General features: G+C 39.9%; 1 protein-coding gene across 8 annotated transcripts in view; it reads left to right on the top strand.

The window, feature by feature from the left end:
- The window catches only part of RUNX1T1 (RUNX1 partner transcriptional co-repressor 1), a 143,227-nt gene that overhangs the window by 95,776 nt on the left and 36,089 nt on the right, over window positions 1–11,362 (top strand). The gene's annotated exons all lie outside the window — the stretch shown is intronic.

The raw sequence follows: 11,362 nt of genomic DNA, 5'->3' as shown, positions 1-11,362 counted from the left end.
ATCCTTATTCCTTGACCAGTATCCCAGCAAACTGAAAAGAGGTCCCTGCTTTATTTAAATGGTGAAAATAACTTTCAGTGGGTAAAGATATTCCTTTGACTTGTTGTATGAATATATGAGTGCTGACTCTATACTGTTGTGCAGAATGAAGTCTCAGACAATGGATGCTGGGAACAGGGAGCAATGCCTGTTGGGGGACAGAGCTGTGGTGTCACATAGCTATGGCCCTTAAGCTAGGTGGCTCTCCTCAGGTGTAGTGGAGAATGTTGTCACAGGATCAGTGCCACCTGCTAGCCATGTCAGCTTGTATGTGCAAGGGAAGAGCGCCATCTTGTCTTTCTCCTCAGGAACCAAAGAAGTTTAGCTGATTCTGTGGGTAAAAGATGATCTGTAAAAGAGAGACAAAACCAAAACCCCTCTTGTTCTGAGTCATGGTATTGAGCAAGTGGAGACTTTCTGGGATCTCAGGCTAACATCTTTCTGTAATGTCTAAGACCTTTCAATCCAAAGTACCAGAAACTGTACCTGGGACCTTTTTTAAATGCAAAGGTTATGTTTGTTTATTGCTACACACGTGCACTCTACTTCTAAGCAGTGATAAGTTTCAGAGGTATAGCACTTATGCAGGGTTCATTTTCCTTTGGAAGGAGTTCATAGGAAGCTTATGTGTTTGTAAAATTTTATATAAGCTGAGCAGGCAATGGAGATTTGCAGCAGTAACGCATTTGCAGCAGATACTGCTCCTCTGTTAGGATCCTTCCAGAGAGCAACTCAGCTCTCCATGGGTCTTTTTTAGTCCCAGTCTGAACTTTTCCATCTTTCACACAGTCACAAAATTAGCACATTCCCTACCTGGGTGAAGCTGAACTCGTTTCCCAAAAGCCTGTCTTCCTCTGGAAGAGTCTGCAACTGTTAGCTCCTATGGCAATCTATCCAGCACAACAAAGCCAATTCTGTTTGGCAGGTTTGACCATGCCAGTTATGAAGTGGATATTGTAGTGGTTTTTTGCTCTCTGGAGTTAATAATGGAGTTGTTCAGGTTCCTGGCTCTTACCACCACAAGGTGGGAGAAGAAATTACTGAAGATGGTCTCAGGAGGGCTGATGGTACAAACGCCATCCCACATAGGCAGGTCCTCGGTTGATCTACAGAGTCTGCTGGTCCCTAGTGACTGATGACATCACCCAGATTCCAGGCTTCCACTCTGTATTAGTAGCCACTCTTTTGATCACACTGCTTTCTGCTGCAAACCAGATACTCATTTCAAAAAAGACGAAACTTGCCCAAGAACTTGAATACAAGGTGAAGCCAGTGTTTGAGCCACAGAACACAAAACAACTCACTTGGACCTGCAGATTTTGTCCAACTGAGCACACAGAAGGCTAGTCAGTTAATTTCCTGAAATCACCTCTAAATAAATTCACTCCCCCAATCTCCTCTTTTCATGAATGCTACCACCAACACATGTATGTATGCGTGTCCATGTACACACAAATACACACACTCAACTGAGATACATCCCACCTTCCATCCATCCATTCATGAGCATCTACCCAATTCATCCACACACATCCCTTCTGCACTGCCCCATAGCTTTGGTCTCCCCACTTTTCTGGACCATCCTCGCAGGTTGGAGCTGTGAATGCACTACCCATCTCATTATCTGCCCTACCTCTCAGTTTATTTCTTTTACCTTTACTCCATTTCACACACACGGGTATAGCTCAGTCACCACTGGTCCTTCCCTTTTTCTTCTAACGGCTTAGGACCCTCGTACTTAAAGGACCGCCTCTCCTGGTATGTCCCATGTAGGACCTTAAGGTCCTCAAATAATCTTTTGGAGGTCCCGAGCAACAAAGATGCTAGGTTGGCCTCAACTAGGGCCAGGGCCTTCTCAATATTGGCCCCGACTTGGTGGAACAGTCTATCACAAGAGACCAGGGCCCTGCGGGATTTGGCATCTTTCCGCAGGGCCTGCAAGACGGAGCTGTTCCACCTGGCCTTTGGGTTGGTTTCTGTTTAATATTTATGCTTCATCTTTTATTGGTGGGTTATTTTGAAATTGAGACCTGCAGTTTTAATTGAATTTTTAAATTTGTATTTTAATCTGTTATTTTAAATTGATTGTGTTTACGGTTTTTTGTGTGTTTTGTTTTTTTGCTGTGATTTTAATTGATGTTAGCCACCCTGAGCCCGGTTTTTTTGGCTGGGAAGGGCGGGGTATAAATAAAAATTTTATTATTTATTATTATTATAAGAAATTTAAAGGCCTGCTGTCATCCAGTTAGAATGGAAGTGGTCCCAGCAAAAACTTAGCAAGGAATTAATGGAGAAGCAGCATGGGCAGCCATTTTAATTTATCACTACTCGGATACAGTAAGGGGATGGTAGCCTAGTGGGCACCATGACAGCCCCTTGGGGGGTACACTGGTGTCCATGAACACTAGGTAGTTGCCCTGTAGCATATTTGATACAATCACATCTGCTGTTCTGTATTTAGCCGCATCTGCGAGTGCTCTGGTGACATCCCATTGCACCAAGACGGGATGAATTTATTGACAGGGTTCGTTGCAAAAAGCTGGACTTTTTATTTTGATAGAAATGTGGTTGGTTTTTATAGTTGGAAGAGGGGAGGATAAAAATTAAGTTAAAATAAATTAACTAAGTTATGCTTGAATGCAACAGAATGTTCCATTATCAGTAATCAGTGGAGAACTCTGCTTTTTCATGACAAGCCTGAAGGCACAATTTGCCCCTAAATAATTAGGATTATAATGGAGCTCTGTTCATGGGTACTAGCCAACAAATTGTTTGGTTTGTTGCATGCACATTTAAAGTGGCTAGCAGATCATTTGGATTCCAGGTATAACTGTCACTTTCTCTGTTTCTTGTTTTTGTCTTGAGAAAACATTCAGTATAGGCCAGGAGAGGGAGAGATGGTTTATATTCTGGTTTAAAGAGCTGTTTTCCAGCCATCTGTATCCCAGTCCGGCTCCCTGGCTCACATACCATTTTCACTGAGCTGAACAGGAACGCTATATAGGGATGTGGTAGATGTTCCCCCTAACATGCCCCAGCGCTGCCTGCATGTTGTAAACGTAGTAAAGGGAAAACAAGACTTGAAGGACTGCCTCTCCCCAAATGAGTCGACCCAGACCCTGTGATCATCATCCGAGGTCCTTCTTCGTGTACCTCCTCCACAAGGAGTCTGGAAGGTGGCAGCACAAAAGCAGGCCTTTTCTGCTTTGGCTCCCCTCTTGTGGAATCCTCTCTCTGTAAGGAGGCTCACCTGGTGCCTTCTTTATATATCTTTAGGCACCAGCAAAAACAATCCCTCTTCTTCCAGGCCTTTGACTAATTAAGCAATCTATGTATGACCTTCCAAACTGTGGGGAGGTATAGTTTTGTTTGTAACTATAGCATGTATTTTTGTGGTTTTATATTGTAAACCACCCTATGATCCTCGGATGAAGCCTGGTATATAAATTTAATTAAATAATAATACTAGTAATAATAGAGCCTACCAGAATTCTGTGTGAACTATTGTGCCTTCAGTGGACTGGATCAGGCCCTAGTATTTTTATTTTATTTTTATCTGTAGATTTCTTGGCTCTAGATGATTTTAATGATAAGCTACAATGTTTTCCCTTATGCTTTTAATTTTCCTGGTTCTTACGACTAGTAGTTAGTTTCCAGTTTCCAGCTTATTTTTGGCGACCACAGTTTACTCCTCATGATTTTTAAAAGCACTGTCCTATGACTCCTTCTGAACAAGCATGAATCAAAAGAGAAGGAAATGAAGTTCAGATATCTGAGCAATGTTTGGCACAGGCTCGTGGAATAGCTAGAAGGAAAACTGCTTTTATTTAATCAAAGGCAATTATAAGTAATTTCATTGTTGATGCTCACCTTTTAAGCTGAGTTCAGTATAGATGATCCATTAGACATTACACTGTCATTGTCGTCTGTACAGTCAACCCCGGATGTTAACAGGATATCACAGCACACCAAGATTACTTGAATACTTGAATAAAAGAAGCAGGGGGAATTCTCACCCAACTGGATCCAAAATCAATTAGGTCATGACATGGCCCAAGATGTCACAATATTTATGCCACAAACTTATAGATGGGAGATAATCCTGTTGCAGTCTGAACATTTCAGACTGTCTTGCAATTTGAGAATCCAAATTAGTCAAGCATATGAAACCATCCTTCTTTGAGGTTTCATTACAATCTAGGAGTATATAAATCTACCATAGTTAGTTAGTTAGTTAGTTAGTTAGTTAAATCAATCAATCTATCTATCTATCTATCTTACTGAACAAAAAGTGTTGTGATAATCTTTTGGTGAATTTAAATTATGGCATCAAAATTGTTCACTGCTTTTCTATGTCACAGCCCAACTTTTCCCATTGTTACGCGTTTTCCATAATGTGTTTATCCTTGTTTAGGCAAGCAACATAAATTTCAATTTGATTTCTAACTCTGTGCTTATATCTGGACATACTACAGTTTCTAAAAACATGCATGTTGGTGTTAGAACATCCCTTATGAATTCCCTCCCACCCCCCATATCTGTTCACAATGGTTACCTGGTGTCTGAGATGTCCTAGTCTTGTTGGAGACTGTGTTGTAAAATAAACCCAGAAGAGAATGTCAGTTACTGGGAAGTTTTTAAAAAAAATATCTACCATTGGTGGCAGCACTGGAGGTCTACAGTGACTTGGATCCAAAGATTGGAAAGATAAAATATATTATCATCATTTTGTGAACTCTTGCACAAGTGCTATCAGAACACTTCTTGTATTGCAGCACTATAGTGCTTTAGGGTTTAGGGTTAGGCAAATCAGTCAATTTCGGTTTCTCTCTGTTTCACATTTTCCCAGACTTACATTTGAGATCCATGTTTCTACATCAGTTTGCAATAAAATAAAATATCCTAATGAAAAATCATAATCATTCTAGTACACTTCCCCCCCCAACATAAACCTTTTAATGTGCAATTTTGCCTACCGTACATATTTTTGAAAACATTTCCCCCTAATATAATGTATTTTGTATATTTTTCACTAATAGGTGTGCACTTTCCCCTAATGTTTGTATTTGTATACACATTATTTGGTTGGAGAACTGTATCACAAAATTCAGAAAAGTGCACGTTTTAAATACAGTAGCTGCATTTTGGTTCACATCTTGTTTTGGGAGGTGTGAATGCCAACCGAACCAAATTTCTCCCCCATCCCTAATTAGAGTTTTGTTGCAGCATGAAAAACCTGGTGAATAAGGAAGTTACAGGCTGCCAAATATGAACTTTAGTGAGCCATAAAGAGATTTTGGAAAGAGCCCATGCATAGCATTGCACAAGTGTTTGCAGAGACAGAATGACTCGACACAGTGCTTTTCTCCTAGGTTATAAATAGTACTGCCATGAAGAATTTCCCCCAACAGAAACAAACCACTCTATCCAAGCTGAAGAGGCATTTTAAAGATGGCAGACTGCATAAGTCTGATGTTGCACTGTAGATGCTTGATATCCTTCTCTTACTCCTACTGTCTCAGCTCAAACAGGTTTTACAGGTTCTGTAGTGCTTCAAAACCTGCAAAACCTAACTACAGCTAGGCAGAAAAGCTGAGAAGTATATTCAAGTTGCCGAAAGACTACCATCTCCCTGTAAGCTAAATTGTATGTTGTTCCATTCATTCTGGGTCCAGGATATTTTGAAGAGAAATTTCTCCCAGATGAGCCTTTACAGGTATAAAGATCTTTCAATAAGTCCTGCTATTATGTAGGAAACAGGACCTTTTTGATAGTGACACATTCTTGCAGAAAGCTGTTCCTAGTGCAGAGACTTGGCCTATTGCTGATCTATTGAAAGCCGTTTAACACCATCAAGCTGTTTTTATGATACGTTTGTAGATTTCCTTGAGATGCATGTGGACAGCGAATCATAAATTAAAGAGAACAAATGATTTGAAGCGATAAAGCTTAATTCTACTTGCTGTTCTTTTTCTTAGCCAATTTTTGTGACTTTGGTGGATTTGGATATTGTTACTGTCCAGTATTGTATTTAGACGGAATACTTGCATTTAGACATTATAATTTTTATTGATTTTAAGTTCCTAGTGAGACATGTTCCCCCCCCCCCCACAACTTTAAAAATTGAGCAGGTGGGGCAGAAATTAGTTAAAATAAAGCTAATAAATCTATTATCCACCCTTCACCCTTCTTTGGTGTTTGTCATAGTCAGGGCTGCCTGTTCAATGACGGCTGAAAAAGGTGCAGTATTCCTTGTTTCTGCCTTGTGCATGTACCCACTCTTACCATAAAGGTTTGTGGACAACCAGCAAAAACATAGAATACAATTAATATAATATACTATAATTTAGTAACTTAAATACTATATATATCCTGGTCTACTGTAGGAGCAGCCTGCCAGAAGAGCTCTGTGTTTCAATGAATGTTTTCTTGGTGCATATGGTCTGATACGGATGAGCAGCCACAGTGAGATTTTGGAGTCTATTAAACTAGCTCATTAAAAAGATCAATCTGTTTCTGTAATAATACTGGGAGCCATCAGTCATTGAATGAGAAAAGAGAGTGACACCTGAGGAGACAACACACTCACACACATATATGTACATATATTCCTTTTTTTATAACTCTGCATAGCCTGCCAGATGAAAAATGCTCTCCTCACTCTATAAATGACTCTCCACACACTCTCTCACACACACACACCCAAGACTTCTATCCTATTTCAGGGAGCGGCACAATGACTACTCCATCACATTTGAGCCAATGCTTTTTCTTCTGTCTCATGCCAAGTAACTTATATGTAAAGAATACATATGTAAAGAATATAGTGAAACTGCTTAATAATAATAATAATAATAATAATAATAATAATAATAATAATAATTTATTTGTACCCCGCCCATCTGGCTGGGTTTCCCCAGCCACTCTGGGTGGCTTCCAACAAAGATTAAAAATACATGAAAATATCACACATTAAAAACTTCCCTGAACAGGGCTGCCTTCAGATGTCTTCTGAATGTAAGGTAGTTGTTTATCTCTTTGACATGAGATGGGAGGGCATTCCACAGGGCGGGCGCCACTACCAAGAAGACCCTCTGCCTGGTTCCCTGTAGCTTTGCTTCTTGCAGTAAGGGAACCGCCAGAAGGCCCTCGACGTTGGACCCAGGGAGAACTGAAGGCAGAGAAATAACCAAAAACAAAGCCCTGCTGGGTTTGCACCAGCAATGTGGAAGATGGATAGTTTCCTTTCTTCAGTTTCCAGTTGGTTGTGCTTTCCCCCAAGATCTTCCATTTCTTTTTTTTTTCTTTTTTCTTGTAAATAATTTTTTATTGATTTTAACTGGATACAAACAAAAGTTATAACAGAAAATTTACAAACAAAAGTTATAATAGAAAATTATACCGCACAAAACATTTGAATTACAGTTCCATTCACTTCCCTTCTTTCATATTATGTCTTCCTTATATCATTCATCTATATTTTGCACATTAATTTCCTTTCCACACATTTACATTTTATTTTCTCTTCACCTTTCTCTTTAATTTTTCAATCCCACTTCAAAATTATATGTCTTCCCTTATTCCTTTACTATCCACCTTCTGAGTTTATTTGCAAAACCTTCTCATATCTTACACGCCATGAGTTATGTGTCATTATTTACGTCTTGCATACCTTGTCCAAGTATTCTATAAACTTTCCCCATTCATTTCTAAACGTTTCATCCCCCTGTTGTCTGACTCTCATTGTCATTTTTGCAATTTCTATGTATTCTGTGATTTTCTGTTGCCATTGCTGCACAGTTGGTATTGTTTTTTGTTTCAAGATCTTCCATTTCAATTGGCTGCAAAATTAGTCCCAAAATTAGTTCAAGGACTGGAATGCTACTCCATCCAGCCCCATTCTGGGGGAGGGTGTGTAAATAAATTGGCCATCCACTCAGTGTGGTGTGTTTCTTTTTAAGTTCTTCACAGTCTGCTTGGGTGTTATCAATTTGGTGCCATCAACAAACTTGGCCACCTAATTGTTCACTCCGAAATCCATATCATTTATAAACAACTTTAAAACTACAGGTTCCAGTACAGCTTCTTTCTTCCCTCCACTTTGAGAATTGTTCATTTATTCCTATTACTGTTTGCAATAACCAGTCCTGCTAAGTTGAATGAGACTAAAAAATCTTTCTGAAGTCATGCTGATTCTTCTACATGCTTGATATGACAGAATCTTTAATAATGTGTTGATAATACTTATCTTTAATAATGTGCTTCTCTAATCTACCCATAAAGATGTTAACATTAAGCTAACTTGCTTGTAATTTCCCAGATTCCTTTAAAAAATAGGTGTTACATTGGCTACTTTCCAATGTAACACCTATTTACATTGCTAGTATGGAGGCCAATTTTAGAGGCAAGTTACATATTTTTGTTAGAAGATCAGCAGTTTCATATTTGATTTGTTCTCTTAGGTGGATGCCATCTGGTCCTGGCATCCAGTTGCCAGTAAGCCTTAGAAGATCATCTCTATTTGTCTCAGTCCTTCAGACCATCTCCTCAAAAGAGTCAGCCTAGGCTTGGGTTACCTACACCTTTTGTAGCAAAGACAGGCACAAAATCCTTTCAGCCTCTCTGCAATTTGCCTGTACTCCTTTGGCAGAAACTCTTTTATCCTGTAATGCTCCAACTGGCTCACTGACTAATTTCCTGCTTCTGACCTTTTTTTTGATTGTTGGTCTTGGCAATAAGAACAATTATTGTTGTGTTGTTTTCAGCAGTTCTCAAATTCTTTTTTCCCCACTTGCCTTATTGTCAACATACATTTGTCTTTCTTCCAGAGCATTGTGTGCTCAGAACACTTATCCACAAAAGTGGATGTGCAATTTCCATAATGTTAGGATATTCCTGTGTCGTTAATTGCACGCCGTTGCACATTTTAAAAGCACCTTCATTCGCCATTTGATTACCTTGTAAAAGAAGCTATATTGTTCTATTTGCATTTTGCCAACAAGAATAAGGTAGCATTACTCAGGCTCAGTTTCTAGTGAGAAATTAAATAATCCTTCCCCAGATCCATAGGTGGACAGCACTCACCTTGGCAATTATGGACAACAGTTCAAATATATTCTCCATACATCCTCCTGTCTATTGAATACCCACTACACTTGAGTTTGGAAGCTAAATGTTTGTGAGGGGTATTTCATCCATTTTCTACAGACCTAATTCAAATGCAGATTAGTGACAGCTGTCCCTATCCCCTCCACCACATTTTTCATGTTCCTATAATGGAGATGTCCTTTGGTCTTGCATTCTGCTTCAGCCAATCAGAAATGTGCCCTGCAACTTGTGGGTGCTTTGTGATAGGACACCTGTTTTGCAAGCAGAAGGTCTAGGTTCAATCCCTGACACCTCTAGTTAAGCAGAACAGAGAGCAGATGATTGACATGAGAACTATTATTTGCTTTTCTGAGCATGTGCAGCGTGAATTTCCATCTTATTAGCAGACTGAGCCTAACTATGGAGCTTGTAATTACTTACAAGATATAAATAGAACAGTAGTCACTTTTTGATGGTCATCAGAGAGAGTGATGGAAGTCACAGCCTAGCTTAACTGGTGTGTTGTTTTGCATGCTAAGGCACAGACCCAATGCTGATCACCTTTAGTTTAGCAGCAGAACATCCTGCACCTTCCAGTTACAGGTAGGTAGCCATGTTGGTTTGCCATAGTAAAAAAAAAAAAATAAATAAAAAAAAATCCTTCCAGTAGCACCTTAGAGACCAACTAAGTTTGTTCTTGGTATGAGCTTTCGTGTGCATGCACACTTCTTCAGATGCTGAAGCTCATACCAAGAACAAACTTAGTTGGTCTCTAAGGTACTACTGGAAGGATTTTTTTATTTTTTATTTTTTGTTTTGTTTTGATCCTGCACATTGTTGTTGTTTTTCACAAGCCCTGCAGCCTGCTTGAGACTTTTATTCACGTGTGAATATGCAATTTTCACTTCAAGCATGAAAAATAACAGCTTTCACAGCATCCCTGTTAATTATAGGTCTCCTTTCAAAAGTCGTGTGTGACAATGTGTTAAGAATATTGTCTCAGTAGTGGTCACATATAAATCATTTCCACATTACAATTTTTTTAATGATTTGGCCAAGTTGGTTCCAAAGGATAGAAGTTGCATTCCTTGTCTAAGTCATAGTCAGGGAAAGCCTACATAAATCAATTGACAAGTTAGTCATGACTTACATAATTCCATTTGCTGGTGTGGGTATAGGATGTTCGCGGTGCGCTGTAGGCCAGACCATATAACTAAACACAGGAGATTGGTATTTTGGTTGAAATAGGCCACAACTCTATTGATTACAGATTGCAGTTGGTTTGGCCAAGGCATTAGGTATGAATCTAATATCAAGCAGCCCACCTGCTGGTTGATAAACCAATTGAGGTAAGCCCTGAAGTGGGGAGCTGCCCCTGACATGCACCAGGTGCTGTGACCCTGCCCAGGGTCAGCATTGGGAGAGGTGTTTTGGCCCATTGGCCCCTGATGGGCTCCCGGACAGAGTCACCCCTCCTAGATCCCTTTAATGGGGTACCTGCTCAATTAAGGATCCAACCCAATGTCTTATCTGCCAAAGTTGTGACAGTTGCTATGAGGTAGGCAAATTACTCCCTGGGCCTAAATATGGTGGCCAATGAACCATAGGAAGGTCCCATTCATCCTGCCCGTTCACCTCCTGGATGGGTGGTTGGTGAATCCTGCAGTGATCACCCAAGAGGGCAAGCCACAGCAGGCCATCCCCTGAAATACAGTGGGAGTATGTTCATCTTCTCCCCCCTGTGGCCTAATAGGTCCATGGGACAGGATCCAGCTGGTATCCCAGCATGGCCGGGAAGGGGAGACACCAAGCATCTCTTCCCCCACTGCCCCAGCCATGTGGTTCCAGAGCTGTGCCACATGGTAAAGGCTGCCCACCTGGAATACCAGGTCAGTGGTATTATTTCTGTGGGTTTGTTCTGAGTATAACAAAATCAGATACATCCAATGTATGTTAATTGAAGTGATGCATTTTATTGGTTTGTATCGTTTAGTAATAGGTTTGTATAGAAATGGGGAAGCTTCCAGGTTCCACAAAAATCTGCATAGCTGAAAGTTAAGATTCAGATACGTTCTGCCACTTGTAACCCAGAACAATAAATAAAGCATTTTTAAAATGCCTATTATCTTTACGTTTTGTAAACAATTTGTTATCTGCAATGCAGATTTTTCAGTCCATTGCAATCTACTTCCATCACTCTAAGTTGGGCCAGTCAAATGCACAATCTTAACTACAT

This window comes from Lacerta agilis, chromosome 7 (assembly GCF_009819535.1).
Source record: "Lacerta agilis isolate rLacAgi1 chromosome 7, rLacAgi1.pri, whole genome shotgun sequence".
Lineage (NCBI taxonomy): Eukaryota > Metazoa > Chordata > Lepidosauria > Squamata > Lacertidae > Lacerta > Lacerta agilis.
The sequence above is the reverse complement of the archived record's forward strand: the minus strand, read 5'-3'. Positions and strand labels throughout refer to the sequence as shown.